This window comes from Henckelia pumila, chromosome 2 (assembly GCF_033568475.1).
Source record: "Henckelia pumila isolate YLH828 chromosome 2, ASM3356847v2, whole genome shotgun sequence".
NCBI lineage: Eukaryota > Viridiplantae > Streptophyta > Magnoliopsida > Lamiales > Gesneriaceae > Henckelia > Henckelia pumila.
In genome coordinates this window covers 175,670,962-175,695,617 of record NC_133121.1, presented here as the reverse complement: position 1 = coordinate 175,695,617, position 24,656 = coordinate 175,670,962, and positions in this window count along the sequence as shown.

Here is a 24,656-nt window from a genome sequence, read left to right as displayed (position 1 = left end):
GCAGCAACGCTTGCTGCCCTGGCGGCGCCTGGCGCCGCCGCTGGGCGGCGCCGAGCGCCGCCCCTGGGCGGCGCCGAGCGCTGCCCTGCGCAGCGCCCAGCGCGGCGCTGGGCGGCGACGGTCGCCGCCCTGGGCGGCGCCGTGCGCCCCCTTTGGGCGGCGCCGTGCGCCGCCCCTGGGGGCAGCGACCATCGCTGCCCCTTCCGGGCAGCGATCCAATCGCTGCCCGGGTTTCGCCCCCGGAAAAAAAAAAAAATTTTTATTAAAAATATTTATTTTGTTTCAAAAACCGAGACTCAAAAATTTTGTACAATTGATTAATTCAATCGATTGATCTGAGCAACCTGGCTCTGATACCACTGTTGGAAAACTGGCGAGTTCCCAGACCAATTACGATTGATACCCGGTGCAGCGGAAGTTTAAAAATTTTTCATGGAACGTTTCCATGGTATGGGTATCAACCGTTCATCGATTGAATTACGTGTGTGTAAAATTTAAATAACAATTAAATAAATTTTACCTCAAATCTCGCAACGAGATTAATGGACACCAACAGAACAATTCTGCTCTTGTTGTCTCTCCCTGGAACCGATGAACGCCTTCAATCAGGTCCACGAACAGAGGTTTAATCCCTCTGATAGATTGCACTAGAAAATCTATCAGAAGTTTTCTGCGAAGAGAATACACGAATTTGATTCGTTATTCCTTACTGCGATTCAAAATCACAGACCGGAATTTTCTCGGGCAGAGGGAGGGAGAGGCGGCCGAAAACGTTTTTGAGAGGGGCTAGGGTTTCGAAAATCCTGTCTCAAAATTATGACCTATTGTGTGTAATTTCTGTACTGAAATAACTTATTTATAATGCAGGCCACTAACACCTTAGGGCCCATTAGTCATAAGCTGGGGCCCGACAAGCAAAGCCCACTCGTTCAGAAATTAATATAAAATTCATCGTGACTCCGATTGATGAAACGATTTCACCAATGTGCACAGAAACCATTTCTGCACGTTTTAAAGTCAAAATAAATTTTCCTGAATCCGAATTCAGTGGTTTCCAAAAATGTCCATCCCTATGTCATTTTAGGAAATCCTACTCCCTTACTCTTATTCAAGAAGTCCAACTCCTTAGTTCATTAAATTTAACTCTTTAAATTTAACTATCTCAACGGGGATTAAAACTCCATTACACTGTGTGACCCTCAATGGTTCAGGGATACAGCTAGCCGTGGGCTCACAACTCCTTGTGACTCGGAACAACACTTTCCGACTTGCCCAACGAATCATGGTAAAGCGCCTAGCAACATCGCCCCATGATTCCCTAGGTATCACTGATAGTGCCTACAAGAACCAGTAGATTTTGGTTAGCGTACAGTACGGTCCCTTCATCCATATATCCCGATCGAATCAACAACCATTGGTATATCGAGAGTCGCTCAAGATTCGATAACTATGCAATGCATCTTGAAGATCAAATTAGTGACATCGCATGTGCTACTAAGAAACCATTTCTTAAATCACATCAAGTACTCTGGCCAGAGATTTGTCACACTAATATCTCCTCAGATCGCATAGGATATCCACACTCGCAAGTATGTGGTGAATCCTTGACAACAATGCATTGACTCCTATATGTGTCGTAACTGTACCCAATCTCGACACCTGATGACCCCCTCAGAGTCGGTAAACGAGTCAAAGCACAGTACTAGCATATAGAGTCTCCATGATGTTTCAAGTCGTAAGGACTAATGGTGTACAACCAAAACCGCGGACTTTATCCACTCGATAAGTGATAACCACTTGGAAAGTCCGGATAGGGTAGTTCGACTATTCATCCTATGAATATCCATTTGCATGCTTCGAACATCTCCATGTTCCCTACCAATGAAACGTGGTACTCCGCATCGCAAATGCTAGTCTCAAACTCGAGCGATCCTTATCCTTATTATCGGACGGCTCAATCGACTAGGAACGGTTTTAGAATATACAGTGACTATAAGATGTATTTCATGATAGACATCTCCATGTTCTACCACATCTTACATACACTATAGTATATTCAAGGTCTTTATCAAAACAACAATAGTATATCACAATATAACAATATGAAGTAATATAAAGTCATTGCCATAAAAGTGTAAATAATATTAAACAAAAGATTGTTTATACAAAGAGTCAACAAAGCCCATAGCCACACAGTTGGCTCACTGGGCACCCACTCTTACATCTACATCATCTTTAAGATGATAAATACCACCCCCATTTGTTGAATTATTGGTTTTACTTGGTGGTTCAATTGAGCCTATATTATCCCAATTTTGAGCATTTTCTGCTAATGAATCCAAATATTCTATAGCTTCATTTGGGTTTTTATCTTCAAAAGTTTCATTACACATGAATTCTATCATTTGCCTATCTTTAGGTATTAAACCTTCATAAAAGTGAGAAACTATCCTCCATATTTCAAAACCATGATGTAGGCATGTATTAAGTAACTCTTTATATCTATCCCAACATTGATAAAATGTTTTCCCTTGTTTTTGAGAAAAAGTTGTAATTTGTCTTTTAAAAGAGTTTGTTCTATGGGAAGGAAAAAACTTTTTTAGAAATTGTTGTTGCATTTCTTCCCATGATCTTATTGAACTTGATCTCAAATTTTTCAACCATGTTTTAGCTTTATCTTTTAAGGAAAAAGGGAAAAGCTTTAATCGAACAGTATCCATGCTACAATTTTGATCATTATAAGTGTTGCAAACCTCCTCAAATTCTCTTAAATGCAAATATGGATTTTCAGAATCTAAGCCATGAAAATTTAGTAAAATTTGAATGACTTGTGGCTTAAAATTGAAATTAGATACATCAGGAGGAAAAACTAAACAAGATGGTGTATTAGTTCTTATTGGATTCATATAGTGCCTAAGTGTTCTTGGTTGTTCATGTTCTTGATGATTATTATTATTATTATTATTATCATCTTGATTATTAGAATTATCGTCCATGTTTAAAATATTTTCAGTTACTCGAACAAGTCTACCACTTTGTTTATGACTCCAAACAATCATACAATTAAAAACAACATACTATTTACATAATAACATAAATAACAAAATTAAACTTAATTTATACCTCCCCGGCAACGGCGCCAAAAACTTGCTACAACTTAAATTGTAATTCACCCAAGTGTAGGTTGTCTGCAAGTAATATACTCGTGAGTACGAGATCGATCCATGGAGAGGATGCTGTAAGTTTAATTTTAGCATGATATATTATAGATGGAAATATTATTATGAAACTTCAAATACACAAATTATAAAATTATCAAGGTTTCAAAGGTTCATTGTTTGTTTATTTAAGATTGCTTAATAAAAATAAATAAAAGAAACTAATTTAAGAATAAACATAAAAGAACAATGAAATATTTAAACAAGTATATCATATAATATAGTTCCCACTATATTAATATCAGATTAAACGATATTTAATACATGGTACCCATAATATATATATAGATGAATAAATATAAACATAAAAAGAACAATTGAATATTTAAACAAGTATATCATATAATATAGTTCCCACTATATTAATATCAGCCGATATTTAATATATGGTACCCATAATATATATATAAATGCATAAATATAAATTGACATAAAAGTAAATGTTAGATCAAATCACAATATTTCATTTAGAACAACCGGCAGAGCCACGCTATCGTCTAAATAAAATATATGACTTTATGTTAGATGCGATAAAGTAAATGTTAGTTGCGGAAAAATAAATGTTATATGCGAGAAAGTAAATGTTAGTTGCGGAAAAGTAAATGTTAGTTGCGATAAAGTAAAAGTTAGATGCGAGAAAGTAAATGTTAGTTCAAATCACAATATATTATTTAGAACAACCGACAGTGTCACGCTATCGTCTAAATAATATATATGACTTTATTATAAATAGATACATATATTTATAGTATATAATTATTGTAGTATTTATTGTATCATATTTGACAACAAATCAAGGTAACCACATTCAAGGTACCAAGCATTTGATGTAAATAGATAACAACAAATCATCCAAAATTATACCTACAAATAAAGATCAATTAGTAAAAATAAAAATAGAAAAGAAAAGAATATACAAAATATAAACAATCTTACTTGACCAACAATGAAACCTTTTCACCTTGACATAAAAAGATTTAGCTTTCCATGAACATGAAACTCAAGAATAAAGATAAAAGAAATTTCATACTTGAACTTGAGAAACTTGCACACTCAAACTTTTATTCTCACACACACAATATTTATTTTACAAATGAGGAATTCTCTACACTCTTGCACACTACAAAGCTTATACAACACATCTATTTATAGGCCAAATGAGAGCAAGGGTCCAAGACTCATTAAATATGAAATAGTAAAGTTGGTGGGTGCTTGTCTCCTTGAATGTCAATACATTGACCCAACTTTAATTGGCATGTTTGATGCCTTAGACTTCCGATTTTGCTTCTGCACAAAACATATAACACGTAGCCCTTTGTCCGTAGATGTGTTTTGACAACTCATTCACTCCTTTTGGATAAAATATGAAATACTTATGATATTTTTACTCCAAGCTGATCATAGTAAAAGTAAATCTGTCTCCATTTTGATGTTTGATTATTTTGATCATCTTAATGAAGTTTTTGGAATTTCTTGTCTTATACAAAGTTGAAGATGCCTCTTTTGTGATTCTACAGGTTTTGAGATTACTCCATTATGACCTCTGTAGCTTGAGTAATTTTATTTTTACCAAACCTGCGCAAACCGTAAAATACAATATTTTAGTAAAACATTTAAATATAAACACATAACACTAAAATAATACAACTTCATAATTTTAATTAAACTTAAATTTTAAAACACACTTTTTAACATATAAATAATTACAAATTTTAAGTTTCATCAGTTCTTCGGAAAGCTGTACATTGGATCGACACATGTTGTAAGTTGGATGGAACTCCCATGGGATTGGCTCATATTATTGGAGATCCACATGGCGACCGTCCATCACAACTTAATATTGATGGGTCATCTTGACGTGTCACAATAAACGGCGTCATATTATTGGGCCCTTATTGGACATGAGGTAAAAACATGGAGGTTGCTTTGGAAGCAATTGGGCTCTACCATTTGAAAATTATGGTTGGCTGATATTATTCGGAACTATAGTTTGTCAATTGGACTCCATGTTCCCACTAAAGAAAATGTTTCTCGTTTTCACTAGAGGGTAGTGAAATCGTTAAAATAGTGGGAGTGAGATTCATAAAATAAATTTTGCCTTATTTTATGTCTTAGTAAATTAATTAAACAATCACTGATTATTGTCTGTTTCTTTTCAGTATTTCATTAAGATGAATTCGCGCAATCCACTATTCTCTATTCTCGAACAAAACAAACTTACTGGCGCAAACTATACGGAATGGTTCCGTAAGTTGAAGATTGTCTTGACCTCAGAGAAGATGTTCTACGTGTTAGAAAAATCTCCTCCGAAGGAAGCACCAGCTGATATAAGTCCGGAAGAGTTGGCCAAACTTGATAAATGGTGGGACCATGATATCAAGGCCAAATGCTATATGCAAGCTTCGATGTCTGATGAACTCCAGAGGCGATTTGAGGATACCGTGAATGCTGCTGACATTCACGCACAACTCAAGGAACTTTTTGGGGCTCAATCGAGAGCTGAAAGATTCGCTACTGTAAAAGAGTTAATGACGTGTCGCACGCGTGAAGGGACTTCGGTCCGTGATCATGGGGTACGCGTGATTTGGCTCATTCAGAAGTTGGTAACGCTTGAATTGGTATTGGAGCATGAACTCAATGTGGACTTATTACTTCTCTCTCTTCCTTCATCGTTTGACGGTTTTGTGGTGAATTTCAATATGAACAAGATAGAGGCCTCCCTTGAAGATATGGTCAATATGCTTGTAACTTATGAAGCCACTTTAAAGAAGGATAAACCGGTTCTCTTGGTGGGCTCCTCTTCTTCAGCTAAGAAGGGGCCAAGTACAAAGGGTAAGAAACGTTCTGCCCCATCCAAGAAAACCGGACCAGAGAAGAAGAACAAGACAAAGACTTCAAACATGGAAAAATCCAAGGATGTTTGCCATTACTGCAAGAAACCCGGTCATTGGAAACGTAACTGCAAGGAATATCTCGAGCAGTTGCGAACTGCGAAGGGTATGTTTTATATTGAAATAAATGTTTCACTTAATACTACTTCTTGGGTATTGGATACCGGATGTGGATCTCACATTTGCAATGATTTGCAGGTGATGACAAGAAGTCGCAAGCTTAGGATGGGTGAGACCCAGCTGAGGCTCGGAAATGGTTCTCGAGTTGAAGCCAAAGCTGTGGGAGACATTTTTTTAATTTTGCAGAATGATTTTAAGTTATTTTTGAGAGATGTTTTATATGTGCCAGATTTGGTTAAAAATATTATTTCTATTTCTATGCTTGATAGAGATGGTTTTTCTTGCAATTTTGTGAATGAGATTTGCAATATTTACAAGAATGAATGTTTAATTGGATGTGGACAACTTGAAAACGATCTATATAACTTAAAATTAAAAGACGTTCCAATTAATTATGTTGATAAACCGGTAACAACGAACAAAAGGAAAATCGATAGTCAAAACCCGGCAAACCTTTGGCATGCTAGGCTAGGTCATATTTCCTCAAGGAGGATGAACAAGCTAGTGGGAGAGGGCATGTTTGATATGTCTGACATTAACTCTCTACCTACTTGTGAGTCCTGCCTGAAAGGAAAAATGACTAAATTTCCTTTCAAAGGAAAACCTGAGTGTAGTCAAAATCTATTGGATTTGATCCATACAGATGTTTGCGGACCATTTAGTATTGGTACAAAATTTGGTCACACCTACTTCATTACCTTTACTGATGATTATTATAGGTATGGGTACTTATATTTGATGAAATATAAGTCTGAATCATTTGAAAAGTTCAAAGAATTCAAGGCTGAAGTACAAAACAAACTAGGTAAGAGTATTAAAGCACTTTGATCGGATCGAGGTGGAGAATACTTGAGTACCGAGTTTTTGAGCTATCTAAAAGAGAATGGGATTCTCTCTCAGTGGACTCCTCCTATGACACCTCAGCTTAATGGTGTTTCGGAGCGTCGCAATCGAACTTTGTTGGACATGGTTTGATCCATGATGAGCTTCACTGAGCTCCCACCTTCATTTTGGGGCTACGCGCTTGAAACGACGGTATTTTTGTTAAACAACGTCCACACTAAAGCAGTAAATAAAACACCATACGAGTTATGGAATGACAAAGCTCCTAAGTATTCGTACTTGAGGATTTGGGGATGTCCTGCTTACGTGAAGCAGACAGTGGGAGATAAGTTGGATAGTCGATCCACCTTATGTTATTTTGTAGGGTATCCGAAGAATTCAATCGGATATTATTTCTATCATCCTACTGAAACAAAAGTGTTTGTTTCAAAAAATGTCACCTTCTTGGAGAAGGAGTTCTTATTGGATAAGAAAGGCAAGATGATGGAACTCGAAGAAATTCGAGAAGAACCCGAGATACAAAATAATGATCCTACACCTCAGGAACCATTGATTGACATGCCTATTACTAGAAGATCCGAGAGGTCTTCTAGGCCTCCTATTAGATATGGTTTTCTTCTTGAAGGGGATCAAAGTGAACCCGACATTGGATGTGATCCAAGAAACTTCAAGGAAGCAATTTCTGATGCGGATTCAAATTTATGACTTGAAGCTATGCAGTCGGAAATAGATTCGATGCATACAAACCAAGTTTGGACTTTAGTAGATCCTCCCGATGGAATTGTTCCAATAGGGTGTAAATGGATCTATAAGAGAAAATTTGGGCCTGATGGAAAGGTACTGACCTACAAGGCACGATTGGTGGCAAAAGATTATACTCAAAGACAAGGAGTTGACTATGATGAAACTTTTTCACCAGTCGCAATGTTCAAGTCCATAAGAATCCTTATTGCCATAGCAGTATGGTATGACTATGAGATATGGCAAATGGATGTGAAGACTGCATTTCTTAATGGAAACATTAAGGAAGAAATCTATATGATACAACCCGAGGGATTCACATCCAAGGGAAGCGAGCATAAGGTATGCAAGCTTTAGAGATCGATCTATGGTCTCAAACAAGCATCAAGAAGTTGGAACCAGAAATTTTATGAAACAATAAAAGATTTTGGTTTCATCAAGAACCCGGAGGAATCGTGCGTGTACAAGAAAGTAGTTAAGGATGCTGTGACATTCTTAGTACTTTATGTTGATGACATCTTACTCATTGGGAATGATGTAGGGATGTTGCAGTCAACAAAGATATGGTTATCAGGTAGATTCTCGATGAAGGATTTGGGTGAGGCGTCCTATATTCTAGGGATACAGATCTATAGAGATAGATCTAAGAGAATGATAGGACTTACTCAAGCTACCTACATCGACACTATATTGAAAAGGTTTTCAATGGATGAGTCCAAGAGAGGACATCTACCTATGTGTCATGAAGTCTCTTTATCCAAGTCTATGTGTCCCAAGACTGACGAAGAGATAGAGAAAATGACACACATACCATATGCGTCAGCCATAGGGAGTATCATGTATGGGATGATATCTACCAGACCGGATGTGGCATTTGCTCTGAGTGTCACGAGCAGATATCAAGCCAATCCCGGTCAAATGCATTGGAAAGACGTGAAGGATATTCTTAAGTACTTGAGAAGAACTAAGAATGTATTCATGGTTTATGGAGGAAGAGATCTGAAATTGGAAGGCTATACCGACTCTAGCTTCCAAAGTGACGTGGATGACTCGAAGTCAACCTCTGGATTTGTGTTCATGCTCAATGGAGGTGCTGTCTCTTGGAAGAGTTCCAAGCAGGACACCACAGCGGATTCCACCACTGAGGCAGAATACATTGCGGCATCAGCTGCTGCTAAAGAGGCCGTTTGGATGAGGAATTTCGTCCAAGAGTTGGGCGTTATTCCTGAAGCAGTTGGTCCAGTCCCGGTGTACTGTGACAACACGGGTGCCGTTGCTCAGGCAAAGGAACCAAGGTCTCATCAAAGATCCAAACATGTACTGAGGAAATACCACATCATCCGGGAGATCGTGGAAAGAGGAGACATCAATGTCGAGAGAGTGGCCTCTGCAGACAATATCGCTGATCCACTTACTAAGCCCTTGCCAGGACCATTATTTGACAAACATCGCGAAGCAATGGGACTACGTAGTATGACTAGTTGGCTTTAGGGCAAGTGGAAGATTGAAAGAGTGGGTGCCCGGTGAGCCAACTTGTGGCTAAGGGCTTTTATGACTCTATGTATAAACAATTTTTTGTTTAATATAATTTACACTTTTATAATGACATTTACTTTATCTTTTATCATATTATTATGTTGTGACATACTATAAGATGTTTAGATGAAGACCTTGAATATACTATAGTGTATGTAAGATGTGGTAGCACATAGGGATGGCTAACATGAAACACATCTTATAATCACTGTATATTCTAAACAGTTCCTAGTCGATTGAGCCGTCCATTAATAAGGATAAGGATCGCTCGAGATTGAGACTAGCGTTTGCGATGTCGAGTACCACGTTTCATTGGTATGGAACATAGAGATGTTCAAAGCATGCAAATGGATATTCATATGATGAATGATTGAACTACCCTATCCGGACTTTCCAAGTGGTTAACACTTATCGAGTGGATAAAGTTCGCGGTTTTGGTTGTACACCATTAGTCCTTACTACTTGAAACATCATTGAGACTCTATATGCTAGTACTGTACTTTGACTTATTTACCGACTCTATTGGGTCATCAGGTGTCGGGATTGGGTACAGTTACGACACATATAGGAGTCGATGCTTTGTTGTAAAGGATTCACCACATACTTGCAAGTGTGGATATCCTATGCGATATGAGGAGATATTAGTGTGACGAATCTCTGGCCAGAGTACATGATGTGTTTTAGGTTACTTAGTGTTCCTAGTAACACATGCGATGTCACTATTTGATCTCCAAGATGTAATGCATAGTTATCGAATCTCGAATGACTCTCGATTTACCAATGGTTGTTGATTCGATCGGGATATATGGATGAAGGGACCGTACTGTATGCTAACCAAAATCTATTAGTTCTTGCAGGCACTATCAGTGATACCTAGGGAATCATGGGGCGATGTTGCTAGGCGCTCTTACCATGATTCGATGGGAAAGTCGGAAATTGTTGTTCTGAGTCACAAGGAGTTGTGAGCCCATGGCTAGCTGTATCCCTAAACCATTGAGGGTCACACAAGTAATGGATTTCTAATCCCCGTTGAGATAATTAAATTTAAAGAGTTAAATTTAGTGAATAAAGAAGTGAGACTTCTTATTTAAAAGTAGAGGGAGTAAGATTTCCTAAAATGACATAGTGATGGACATTTTTGGAAACCACTGAATTCGGATTCAGAAAATTTATCTTGACTTTAAAAGATGCAGAAATGGTTTCTGTGCACATTGGTGAAATTGGTTTATCAATCTGAGTCACGATGAATTTTATATTAATTTCTGAACATGCGGGCTTTGCTTGTCAGGCTTGAACTTATGACTAATGAGCCCTAAGCTGTTAGCAGCCCACATTATAAATAAGTTATTGCAGTACAGAAATTAGACAACATAGGTCATAATTTTCGAAAACCCTAGAGCTCTCTCTCTAGAGAATTCGGCCGCCCCCCTCCCCTACTATGTTCGAAAATTTAGTCTATGAATTTTTGAATTTGCAGACTGATTTAACAGATCATATCTGTTCTATCTCTTCGTAGAAACTTCTGATAGACTTTCTAGTGCAGTCTATCAGAGGGATTAAATTTTTGTTCGTGGACCTGATTGAAGAATTGTTCGTTCATCAGTTCCTGGGATATACAACAAGAGCAGATTAATCTGTTGGTGTCCATAATCTCGCTTCGAGATTTTAAGGTAAAATTTATATTGTTTAAATTTTATGTTATCAATTTTAATCGTAGGAATTTGATACCCATATGGAATCGTTCCATATAAAATTTTAAAACTTCCGCTGCACCGGGTATCACTTTCTTTTTGATCCGGAGAACGAACGTGTTCCAACATTTTCTAAAACTAAAAACCAAAATTCCGAATTGACCGAACCGAATTTCCGAATTAATTCGGTTCGGTCGGTTATATCGGTTTAACCAAACTTTTGCTCACCCCTAATTCTGCATGGGTGTTGCACACCCACTTATCCCAATTTTTAAAGGAGAAGGCTATGAATTTTGGAGTATCCGTATGAAGACTCTACTAAAATCTCAAGATCTTTGGGACTTGGTAGAACATGGGTTTACCGATCCTGATGAAGAAAGCAGGTTGAGGGAGAACAGGAAGAAAGATTCAAAAGAATTGGTAATCATTCAGCAGGCTGTTCATGACTGCATCTGGATTTCTTCTTCATCAACTGTATCAAGCTTTGAATTTTTTATTATGTTACTGAGATCATTTAAGCTTGGAGATTCATTAGTGACGGATGTCTCATCAAATACAATATGAGCTGATTCCTCAACTGTTAGAGATTTAGTATTGAAAACTCTATATGCTTTACTAACAGATGAGTATCCGAGAAATAGGCCTGCATCTGATCTGACATCAAGTGCAGTAAGATGAATCTTACCGTTGTTATGAATAAAATATTTGCATCCAAATACCTTGAAGTATGAAATCAATCAAACTTTGCCATGCCAGATCTCATAGGGTGTTTTTTCCAATTTTCTTATTAATCATTGATATGTTCTGAGTGTAACAAGCTGTATTTACAGCTTCTGCCCAAAAATTTTGTGAAATTCCTGAATCAGCAATCATTGTCCTAGCAGCTTCTTTCAGAGTTCTATTTCTCCTTTCTGCAACACCATTTTGTTGTGGTGTTCTAGCTGCAGAATAATCATTCTTGAATCCATGATTTTTCAGATAAGTTGACAAATTTTGATTTGTAAACTCGGTTCCTCTGTCAATTCTAATCTTGTCAATCGTTTGAGATTTTTCATTTTGAAGTCTTAAAAGAAGTTTTATCAATTGGGTTGCAGTTTGATCTTTGGAATTAAAAATATCACCCAAGTAAACCTTGAGAAATCATCAACAATAACTAAGGTGTATTTCATTCCTCCTAAGCTCATTACTGGTATAGGACCAAAAAGATTCATGTGCAATAGTTCTAAGTTTTTCGAAGAAGACTTACATCCTTTGTTTTTAAAAGTTGATCTGATCTGCTTGCCTAGTTGACAAGCAGTACAAATTCTATCTTTTGAAAACTCTGTTTTAGGCAGACCTGTAACCAATTCATGTTTGCTCAGATTGGCTAAAGAATTGAAGTTCAAGTGATTGAGTCTTTTATGCCATAACCAATTTTGGTTCATTTTTTATGCTATCAGGCAGATTGAAGTTGTTGATTGATCTATCCAATTTACTTTGTACGTATTTTCACTTCTTTCTCCTGTCAAGATAATTAATCCAGATTGATCTTTTACTGTGCAAGTGTGCTTTTGAAATTTTACGCAATAATTGTGATCGCATAGTTGACTAATACTAATCAGATTATATTTCAAATTTTCTACAAGTAAGACATCATTAATGCAAATATTTCTATGGATAATCTTACCCTTACCCATAGTTGTACCTTTAGAGTTATCTCCGAAAGTGATCTTAGGTCCTGGTCCTGGAGTGTATTCAGATAACATTCTTCTATCTCCAGTCATGTGCCTTGAGTATCCACTGTCTAAATACCAGTCTGCTTGTTTGATAAGCTCACTTTTGTTTATCTACAAAAATAAATTAAAATAACTCTGGTCCCTGTTACTACTTGGGTACACGCTAGATTAATCCCTTTGGAATTCATACTTGGATTATCCTTACGGACTTTCCATGAATTTGTACTTTGGGAATGGCAGATCTATAAGATATTCTTTGTGCATTGTGATGTGTGTGCCAAGTGTAGTGTCGACTGTTCCTATTTGACTTTCAATACCTTCTATAGGAGTTATTAAAATGTGGTTTATGCTGAGTTTAATGAATTTTTTGTCTTTCAAAACCATGTCCAGACCATTTTGATCTAGTCTTAGTCCATCGTGACTTGGATTCATCTGGCTCAACATACCCCAGCCTTCTGTGTGAGAGTTTACTCTTTTGAGGTATTGAATATGTCATAGGGATTTTTTTTCTGGTTCATATATCGTGCTGGATCTTACAAACTTTTTATATCTAGACATGTTGTTTACCAGACATGATTGAGTGATTGAGATAGATGAACTCCATTCATTCATGTTATAGCCTAAGCCAGATTTATCAACAGCTTGCTTTTGCATTCCAGTAAGTTTATCCAAGGATATCAAAGCTTTGTTCCAAGAATTAACTAGATCAGATAATCTTTGATTTTCGGATAAAGTTTCTTGAAGATTACTTTGTTAGAACACGGTCGTTCTCCGGATTGAAAAAGAAAGTGATAACCGGTGCAGCGGAAGTTTTAAAATTTTATATGGAACGATTTCATATCATGGGTATCAAATTCCTACGATTAAAATTGATAACATAAAATTTAAACAATATAAATTTTATCTTAAAATCTCGAAGCGAGATTATGGACACCAACAGATTAAACTGCTCTTGTTGTATATCCCAGGAACTGATGAACGAACTTTTCTTCAATCAGGTCCACGAACAGAAGTTTAATCCCTCTGATATACTGCACTAAAAAGTCTAACAGAAGTTTCTACGATGAGATAGAACAGATATGATCTGTTAAATCAGACTGCAAATTCAAAAATTCACAGACTGATTTTCGAACACAGTAGAGGAAAAGGGGGGCGGCCGAATTCCTTGAGAGAAAGCTCTCTAGGTTTTCGAAATTATGACCTTGTGTGTCAATTTCTGTACTGCGATAACTTATTTATAATGTGGGCTGCTAACAGCTTAGGGCTCATTAGTCATAAGTTCAAGCCTGACAAGCAAAGCCCGCATGTTCAGAAATTAATATAAAATTCATCGTGACTCAGATTGATAAACCAATTTCATCAATGTGCACAGAAACCATTTCTGCATCTTTTAAAGTCAAGACAAATTTTCTGAATCCGAATTCAGTGGTTTCCAAAAATGTCCATCAATATGTCATTTTAAGGAAATCTTACTCCCTCTACTTTTAAATAAGAAGTCCTACTTCTTTATCCACTAAATTTAACTCTTTAAATTTAATTATCTCAACGAGGATTAGAAATCCATTACTTGTGTGACCCTCAATGGTTCAGGGATACAGCTAGCCGTGGGCTCACAACTCCTTGTGACTCGGAACAATAATTTCTGACTTGCCCATCGAATCATGGTAAGAGCGTCTAGCAACATCGCCCCATGATTCCCTAGGTATCACTGATAGTGCATGCAAGAACCAGTAGATTTTGGTTAGCGTACAGTACGGTCCTTTCATCCATATATCCCGATCAAATCAACAACCATTGGTACAACGAGAGTCGTTCGAGATTCGATAACTATGCAATGCATCTTGAAGATCAAATAGTGACATCGCATGTGCTACTAGGAAACCAAGTAACCTAAAACACATCATGTACTCTGTCCAGAGATTCGTCACACTAATATCTCCTCAGATTGCATAGGATATCCACACTCGCAAGTGTGCGGTGAATCCTTGACAACAAAGAATCGACTCCTATATGTGTCATAACTGTACCCAATCCCAACACCTAATGACCCTAATAGATTCGGTAAACGAGTCAAAGCACAGTACTAGCATATAGAGTCTCAATGATGTTTCAAGTAATAAGGACTAATGGTGTACAACCAAAACCGCGGACTATATCCACTCGATAAGTGATAACCATTTGAAAAGTCCGAATAGGGTAGTTCGATCATTCATCATATGAATATCTATTTGCATGTTTTGAACATCTCTATGTTCCATACCAATGAAACATGGTACTCGGCATCGCAAATGCTAGTCTCAATCTCGAGCGATCCTTATCCTTATTTGTGGACGGCTCAATTGATTAGGAACTGTTTAGAATATACAGTGAACATAAGATGTGTTTCATGACAGTGATCTCTCTATATTCACTATCTCATCTTACTTTAGTATATTCAAGGTCTTTATCAAAATAGCAATAGTATATCATTATATAATAATAAGATAAAGTGAACGCCATTTAAAGAACGTATATTATATTAAACAAAGATTATTTACAAAAAGAGACTCTCAAAGCCCTTAGCCACAAGTTGGCTAACGGGGCATCAACTCTTTCAATCTCCCACTTGCCCTAAAGCCAACTAGTCATTACGTAGTCCCATTGCTTCGCGATGTTTGTCAAACAATGGTCCTGGCAAGGGCTTAGTAAGCGGATCAGCGATATTGTCTGCAGAGGCCACTCTCTCGACAGTGATGTCTCCTCTATCCACGATCTCCCGGATGATGTGGTATTTCCTCAGTACGTGTTTGGACTTCTGATGAGACCTTGGTTCCTTTGCCTGAGCAACGGCACCCGTGTTGTCACAGTACACCGGGACTGGACCAACAGCTTCAGGAATTACACCCAACTCTTGGATGAATTTCCTAATCCAAACCGCCTCTTTAGCAGCAGCTGATGCTGCAATGTATTCTGCCTCAGTGGTGGAATCCGCTGTGGTGTCCTGTTTGGAACTCTTCCAAGAGACAGCACCGCCATTGAGCACGAATACAAATCCAGAGGTTGACTTCGAGTCATCCACGTCACTTTGGAAGCTAGAGTCGGTGTAGCCTTCCAATTTCAATTCTCTTCCTCCATAAACCATGAATACATTCTTAGTCCTTCGCAAGTACTTAAGAATATCCTTCACGGCTTTCCAATCCATTTGACCGGGATTGGCTTGATATTTGCTCGTGACGCTCAGAGCATAGGCCACATCCGGTCTGGTAGATATCATCCCATACATGATACTACCTATGGCTGACGCATATGGTATGTGTGTCATTTTTTCTATCTCTTCGTCAGTCTTGGGACACATAGACTTGGATAGAGAGACTCCATGACACATAGGTAGATGTCCTCTCTTGGACTCATCCATTGAAAACCTTTTCAATATAGTGTCGATGTAGGTAGCTTGAGTAAGTCCTATCATTCTCTTAGATCTATCTCTATAGATCTGTATCCCTAGAATATAGGACGCCTCACCCAAATCCTTCATCGAGAATCTACCTGACAACCATATCTTTGTTGACTGCAACATCCCTACATCATTCTCAATGAGTAAGATGTCATCAACATAAAGTACTAAGAATGTCACAGCATCCTTAACTACTTTCTTGTATACGCACGGTTCCTCCGGGTTCTTGATGAAATCAAAGTCCTTTATTGTTTCATCAAATTTCTGGTTCCAACTTCTTGATGCCTGTTTGAGACCATAGATCGATCTCTGAAGCTTACATACCTTATGCTCGCTTCTTCCTTAATGTTTCCATTAAGGAATGCAGTCTTCACATCCATTTTCCATATCTCATAGTCATACCATGCATCAATGGAAATAAGGATTCTTATGGACTTGAACATTGCGACTGGTGAAAAAGTTTCATCATAGTCAACACCTTGTCTTTGAGTGTAACCTTTTGCAACCAATCGTGCCTTGTAGGTCAGTACCTTACCATCAGGCCCAAGCTTTCTCTTGTAGATCCATTTACACCTTATTGGAACTATTCCATCGGGAGGATCTACTAGACACCAAACTTGGTTTGCATGCATCGAGTCTATTTCCGACTGCATAGCTTCAAGCCATAAGTTCAAATCAGAATCAGAAATTGCTTCCTTGAAGTTTCTCGGATCACATCCAATGTCGGGTTCACTTTGATCCCCTTCAAGAAGAAGACCATATCTAATAGGAGGCCTAGAAGTCCTCTCGGATCTTCTAGTAATAGGCGTGTCTTGTGATGATTCTTGAGGTATAGGATCGTTATTTTGTATCTCGGGTTCTTCTCGAATTTCTTCGAGTTCCATCATCTTGCATTTCTTATCCAATAAGAACTCCTTCTCCAAGAAGGTGGCATTCCTTGAAACAAACACTTTTGTTTCAGTAGGATGATAGAAATAATATCCGATTGAATTCTTCGGATACCCTACAAAATAACATAAGGTGGATCGACTATCCAACTTATCTCCCACTGTCTGCTTCACGTAAGCAGGACATCCCCAAATCCTCAAGTACGAATACTTAGGAGCTTTGCCATTCCATAACTCGTATGGTGTTTTGTCCACTGCTTTAGTGTGGAAATTTTTCAACAACAATACCGCCGTTTCAAGATCATAGCCCCAAAACGAAGGTGGGAGCTCAGTGAAGCTCATCATAGATCGAACCATGTCCAACAAGGTTCGATTGCGACTCTCCGAAACACCATTAAGCTGAGGTGTCATAGGAGGAGTCCACTGAGAGAGAATCCCATTCTCTTTTAGATAATACAAGAACTCGGTACTTAAGTATTCTCCACCTCGATCTGATCGAAGTGCTTTAATACTCTTACCTAGTTTGTTTTCTACTTTAGCCTTGAATTCTTTGAACTTTTCAAATGATTCAGACTTATATTTCATCAAATATAAGTACCCATACCTAGAATAATCATCAGTAAAGGTAATGAAGTAGGTGTGACCAAATTTTATACCAATACTAAATGGTCTGCAAACATCTGTATGGATCAAATCCAATAGATTTTGACTACGCTCAGGTTTTCCTTTGAAAGGAGATTTAGACATTTTTCCTTTCAGGCAGGACTCACAAGTAGGTAGAGAGTTAATATCAGACATATCAAACATGCCCTCTCCCACTAGCTTGTTCATCCTCCTTGAGGAAACATGACCTAGCCTAGCATGCCAAAGGTTTGCCGGGTTTTGACTATCGATTTTCCTTTTGTTCGTTGTTACCGATTTATCAACATAATTTATTGGAACATCTTTTAGTTTTAAGTTATATAGATTGTTTTCAAGTTGTCCATTTCCAATCAAACATTCATTCTTGTAAATATTGCAAATCTCATTCACAAAATTACAAGAAAAACCATCTCTATCAAGCATAGAAACAGAAATAATGTTTTTAACTAAATCTGGCACAAATAAAATATCTCTAAAAAATAACTTAAAATCGTTCTGCAAAATTAAACAAACGTCTCCCACAGCTTTGGCTTCAACTCTAGAACCATTTCCGAGCCTCAGCTGGGTCTCACCCATCCCAAGCTTACGACTTCTTGCCATCATATGCAACTCATTGCAAATGTGAGATCTATATCTGGTATCCAATACCCAAGAAGTAGTATTAAGTGAAACATTTATAAATATATCATTTGCAGTTCGTAACTACTCGATATATATTCTTTGCAGTTACGTTTCCAATGACCGGGTTTCTTGCAGTGATGGCAAACTTATTTAGATTTGTCCATCTTTGCATGTAACATTTTGCCTTGAGATCATGGTCCTACCATTTCTCTAGTTTGGCCAATCTTTCGAAGTTACATCAGCCGGGGCTGTTTTCAGAGGAGCCTTTTCTAACACTTAGAAAATCTTTTCTGAACTCAGGACAATCTAAACTTATGGAACCATTTCGTATAGTTTGCGCCAGAAAGTTTGTTTTGTTCGAGATTTGAGTATAGTGGATTTCGCGAATTCATTGTAATGATATACTGAGATAAAACAGACAATAATCGATGATTTGTTTAATTAATTTACTAAGACATAAAATATGGCGAATTTTATTTTATGAATCACACTCCCACTATTTTGACGATTTCACTACCCTCTAGTGAAAACGAGAAACATTTTTTTTAGTGGGAACATGGAGTCCAATTGACAAACTATAGTCCCGAATAATATCAGTCAACCATAATTTTCAAAAGGTAGAGCCCAATTGCTTCCAAAGCAATCCCCATGTTTTTACCTCATGTCCAATAAGGGCCCAATAATATGACGCCGTTTATTGTGACATGTCAAGATGACCCATCAATATTAATTTGTGATGGACAGTCGCCATGTGGATCCCCAATAATATGAGCCAATCCCATGGGAGTTCCACCCAACTTACAACATGTGTCGATCCAATGTACAACTTTCCGACGAACGAGCCCCCCCAATAATATGAGCCGGACCATGCCCGCGGGTAGCATCTCATACATTGATCGTTGATGGAAGGTAGGAACATTTAAATAATATTTAAATTCCCTTTTGTTAATCTTGATATCAATTTTAAATAAAATTTAAAATGAGGGATTTTAATTTCGAAAAATTTGTCTCATCATTCAAAATTTGTATGCTTGCGGGATTCATACAATTTAGTCTAAACATGCATACAACAATAATATCATATATTATTTTAGGATGATCGATTCCATTACTAATCGACCTGTGGTTGCCAATCACGAGTCTAAGTCCAATCCTAGGTAATATGCAAGTATGCAATGCAATCCTATTACATTGAGCTTTCAATTTATATTTCTTCGGTCTTTATTGTCTGCTGGGCCCACCTTTGTCTTCAAATCTTTATCTCCCACTGAGTCTTATAAATTTACAATAAATTTCGATGACAAGTAGGGGATACATATTTTAAGGGAGGGAACGGGCCATAAACCAGGCCCACTTATATTACATATGAGAATTCATATTGGGCCATAAACCAGGCCCATTAATAAAACACAACAACAATAATAAAACCAAATGTAAACAACCTAACATACACCTATAATATTGGTCATGGCAATCGATCATCCTTATCCAATAATTTTAATTCCAAATTAATTCATTGGATAACATGCAATGGCAATAAAATTTAAATAGATAAAATCATATTTCATACATAAAATCTTATTTTATATATAAAATCATATTTTATCTAGTTTATCCATAAAATCATATTTTACATATAAAATCCAATTTTATACATAAAATCATATTTTATTATCAATTGTACCAAAATTAATAATTAAAGATTTAATTTATTGGATTAAATTTATAAATTTCCAAAATTCAAAATTTTGGTTCATTTTTTATGCTATCAGGCAGATTGAAGTGGTTGATTGATCTATCCAATTTACTTTGTACGTATTTTCACTTCTTTCTCTTGTCAAGATAATTAATCCAGATTGATCTTTTATTGTGCAAGTGTGCTTTTGAAATTTTACGCAATAATTGTGATCGCACAGTTGACTAATACTAATCAGATTATATTTCAAATTTTCTATAAGTAAGACATCATTAATGCAAATATTTCTATGGATAAGCTTACCCTTACCCATAGTTGTACCTTTAGATTTATCTCCGAAAGTGATCTTAGGTCCTGGTCCTGGAGTGTATTCAGATAACATTCTTCTGTCTCCAGTCATGTGCCTTTTGTATCCACTGTCTAAATACCAGTCTGCTTGTTTGATAAGCTCACTTTTGTTTACCTACAAAAATAAATTAAAATAACTTTGGTCCCTGTTACTACTTGGGTACACGCTAGATTAATCCCTTTGGAATTCATACTTGGATTATCCTTACGGACTTTCCATGAATTTGTACTTTGGGAATGGCAGATCTATAAGATATTCTTTGTGCATTGTGATGTGTGTGCCAAGTGTAGTGTCGACTGTTCCTATTTGACTTTCAATACCTTCTATAGGAGTTATTAAAATGTGGTTTATGCTGAGTTTAATGAATTTTTTGTCTTTCAAAACCATGTCCAGACCATTTTGATCTAGTCTTAGTCCATCGTGACTTGGATTCATCTGGCTCAACATACCCCAGCCTTCTGTGTGAGAGTTTACTCTTTTGAGGTATTGAATATGTCATAGGGATTTTTTTTCTGGTTCATATATCGTGCTGGATCTTACAAACTTTTTATATCTAGACATGTTGTTTACCAGACATGATTGAGTGATTGAGATAGATGAACTCCCTTCATTCATGTTATAGCCTAAGCAAGATTATTTACAGCTTGCTTTTGCATTCCAGTAAGTTTATCCAAGGATATCAAAGCTTTGTTCCAAGAATTAACTAGATCAGATAATCTTTGATTTTCGGATAAAGTTTCTTGAAGATTACTTTGTTGGAACACGGTCGTTCTCCGGATCGAAAAAGAAAGTGATACCCGGTGCAGCGGAAGTTTTAAAATTTTATATGGAACGATACCATATCATGGGTATCAAATTTCTACGATTAAAATTTATAACATTAAATTTAAACAATATAAATTTTACCTTAAAATCTCGAAGCGAGATTATGGACACCAACAGATTAAACTGCTCTTATTGTATATCCCAGGAACTGATGAACAAACTTTTCTTCAATCAAGTCCACGAACAGAAGTTTAATCCCTCTGATAGACTGCACTAGAAAGTCTATCAGAAGTTTCTACGATGAGATAGAACAGATATGATCTGTTAAATCAGACTGCAAATTCAAAAATTCACAGACTGATTTTCGAACACAGTAAATGAAAAGGGGGCGGCCGAATTCCTTGAGAGAAAGCTCTCTAGGTTTTCGAAATTATGACCTTGTGTGTCAATTTCTGTACTGCAATAACTTATTTATAACGTGGGCTGCTAACAGCTTAGGGCCCATTAGTCATAAGTTCAAGTCTGACAAACAAAGCCCGCATGTTCAGAAATTAATATAAAATTCATCGTGACTCAGATTGATAAACCAATTTCATCAATGTGCACAGAAACCATTTCTGAATCTTTTAAAGTCAAGACAAATTTTCTGAATCCGAATTCAGTGGTTTCCAAAAATGTCCATCAATATGTCATTTTTAGGAAATCTTACTCCCTCTACTTTTAAATAAGAAGTCCTACTTCTTTATCCACTAAATTTAACTCTTTAAATTTAATTATCTCAACGGGGATTAGAAATCCATTACTTGTGTGACCCTCAATGGTTCAGGGATATAGCTAGCCGTGGGCTCACAATTCCTTTTGACTCGGAACAACAATTTCCGACTTGCCCATCGAATCATGGTAAGAGCGTCTAGCAACATCGCCCCATGATTCCCTAGGTATCACTGATAGTGCCTACAAGAACCAGTAGATTTTGGCTAGCTTACAGTACGGTCCCTTCATCCATATATCCTGATCAAATCAACAACCATTGGTACAACGAGAGTCGTTCGAGATTCGATAACTATGCAATGCATCTTGAAGATCAAATAGTGACATCGCATGTGCTACTAGGAAACCAAGTAACCTGAAACACATCATGTACTCTGTCCAGAGATTCGTCACACTAATATCTCCTCAGATTGCATAGGATATCCACACTCGCAAGTGTGCGGTGAATCCTTGACAACAAAGAATCAACTCCTATATGTGTCGTAACTATACCCAATCCCGACACCTGATGACCCTAATAGAGTCGGTAAACGAGTCAAAGCACAGTACTAGCATATAGAGTCTCAATGATGTTTCAAGGAATAAGGACTAATGGTGTACAACCAAAACCGCGGACTATATCCACTCGATAAGTGATAACCACTTGGAAAGTCCGAAGAGGGTAGTTTGATCATTCATCATATGAATATCCATTTGCATGCTTCGAACATCTCTATGTTCCATACCAATGAAACATGGTACTCGGCATCGCAAATTCTAGTCTCAATCTCGAGCGATCCTTATCCTTATTTGTGGACGGCTCAATTGACTAGGAACTGTTTAGAATATACAATGAACATAAGATGTGTTTCATGACAGTGATCTCTCTATATTCACTATCTCATCTTACTTTAGTATATTCAAGGTCTTTAACAAAATAGCAATAGTATATCATTATATAATAATAAGATAAAGTGAACGCCATTTAAAGAACGTATATTATATTAAACAAAGATTATTTACAAAAAGAGACTCTCAAAGCCCTTAGCCACAAGTTGGCTAACGGGGCATCAACTCTTTCATACTTCTCATATCATTGTTCTCAGCCATCAACAAACTTATCTGAGCCTTTAGACTATCGGATCCAGTGTACTAGTCTGAGTTACTTTGATCTGACTTATCTATTGGACTCTTTTCATTTGTTCTGACTCCATCAAACTTACGAGATAGTGTACGATATTCAATAACCATCTCATTCAATGCATTAATAAGATCTTCCTTACTAAATTCATCAGAAGTAAAGTCAAGTACTTCTCCATCATCTGGAATGTTCAGGTCATTAGCCATAAGACATTTGATAGCATCATCATCACTTTCACTTGATGATATTTCTGAGTCAGATGAAGTAGAGTCAGATTCAGCCCACGTGTTGTTGCTTTCATCTGCTAGTAAGGCCTTCTGATCTTTTATCTTTCTAAATCTTTTCTTTTCTTCTCTTGGAGTCTTCTTGTAAGGTGTTCTCTTTTCATCCTTTTTAGGCTTGGTGCAGTCAGCTATGAAATGTCCTACTTTACCACAGTTTTATAAATCTTGATTTTATTCAACTGGTTCCTTTGGTTTGAAGCTTGATCGATTTGCTCTCTGAAAGTTACTGTGATTCTTCCTCATGAATCTTCCGAATTTCCTGACAAATAGTGACATTGCATCACTATGATTTGTTCTGCAGTCTTGGTTGCTAGAGTTTCGTCTGCTGCAGTGAGGGCCTTAGTAACTTGTGATGTTGATGTGTCTTCCTCAGTTCGAACTCCCAGCTCGAATTCATAAGCTTTAGGATCTGCAAATAGATCATGTAATTCGATCTTGTTGAGATCTTTGGATTCTCCCATAGCTACTGTCTTTACATCTCATTCACGTGGTAGAGCTTTCATGACTTTGAGTGCTACTTCTCGATTGTTGTAATTCTTTCCAAGTGCATTCAGCTCTATCAAAATGCTGCTGAATCTTTCATCGAATTCATTCATTGTTTCTCCTGTTTTCATCTTTATGCTGTCAAAATTTTGGATAGCTACCATAAGTTTGTTTTTATTTTTTTGATCATTTTCTTTATATAGTTGAGTGAGTTTTTCCCATATCTCTTTGGCAGTAGAACAACTTTTGATTTTGCTGAACATATTTTTTTATCCAGAGTCTTGTATAATATATCTCTGGCTACATTGTCCAGATTGGCTTTTCGTTTGTATTCAACTGTCCACCCAGCTCGAGGTTTTTCTATCAACTGAGGTGTACCTTCTGTAATAACAACTGCAGTGTTGACTTTCATAATCTTCATTTGTCCATCTGTTACCACGAACCACGTATCATCATCTAGTGCTGATAGATGTGTCTGCATAAGAATTTTTCAGTCATCATAATTTTCTTTAGAGAACATAGGAATTTTACTATAGGATGCCTGAAACGAAACAAAACTCGAAGGATTTTTTTTTAATATTACATATATGTCCATACATATATGCATCTATACTTAAAATATATTTTCATAAAATTTAACGTATAATAAAAATCGATTGCATCTTAAAAGTTTAAAAACTCAAACAGGTTAAAACGACTATAATCTCAAAAGTATACAAACTAATAAAAAAATAGTAAACATGTGCGGAAAATAGCTCAATACATAAAGTATCTCATCATAAACTAAATCAATTGAAACATGAGCTGACGAAGGTCACGGGTGTGCTAGCTCGCCACGGATGCACAGAGG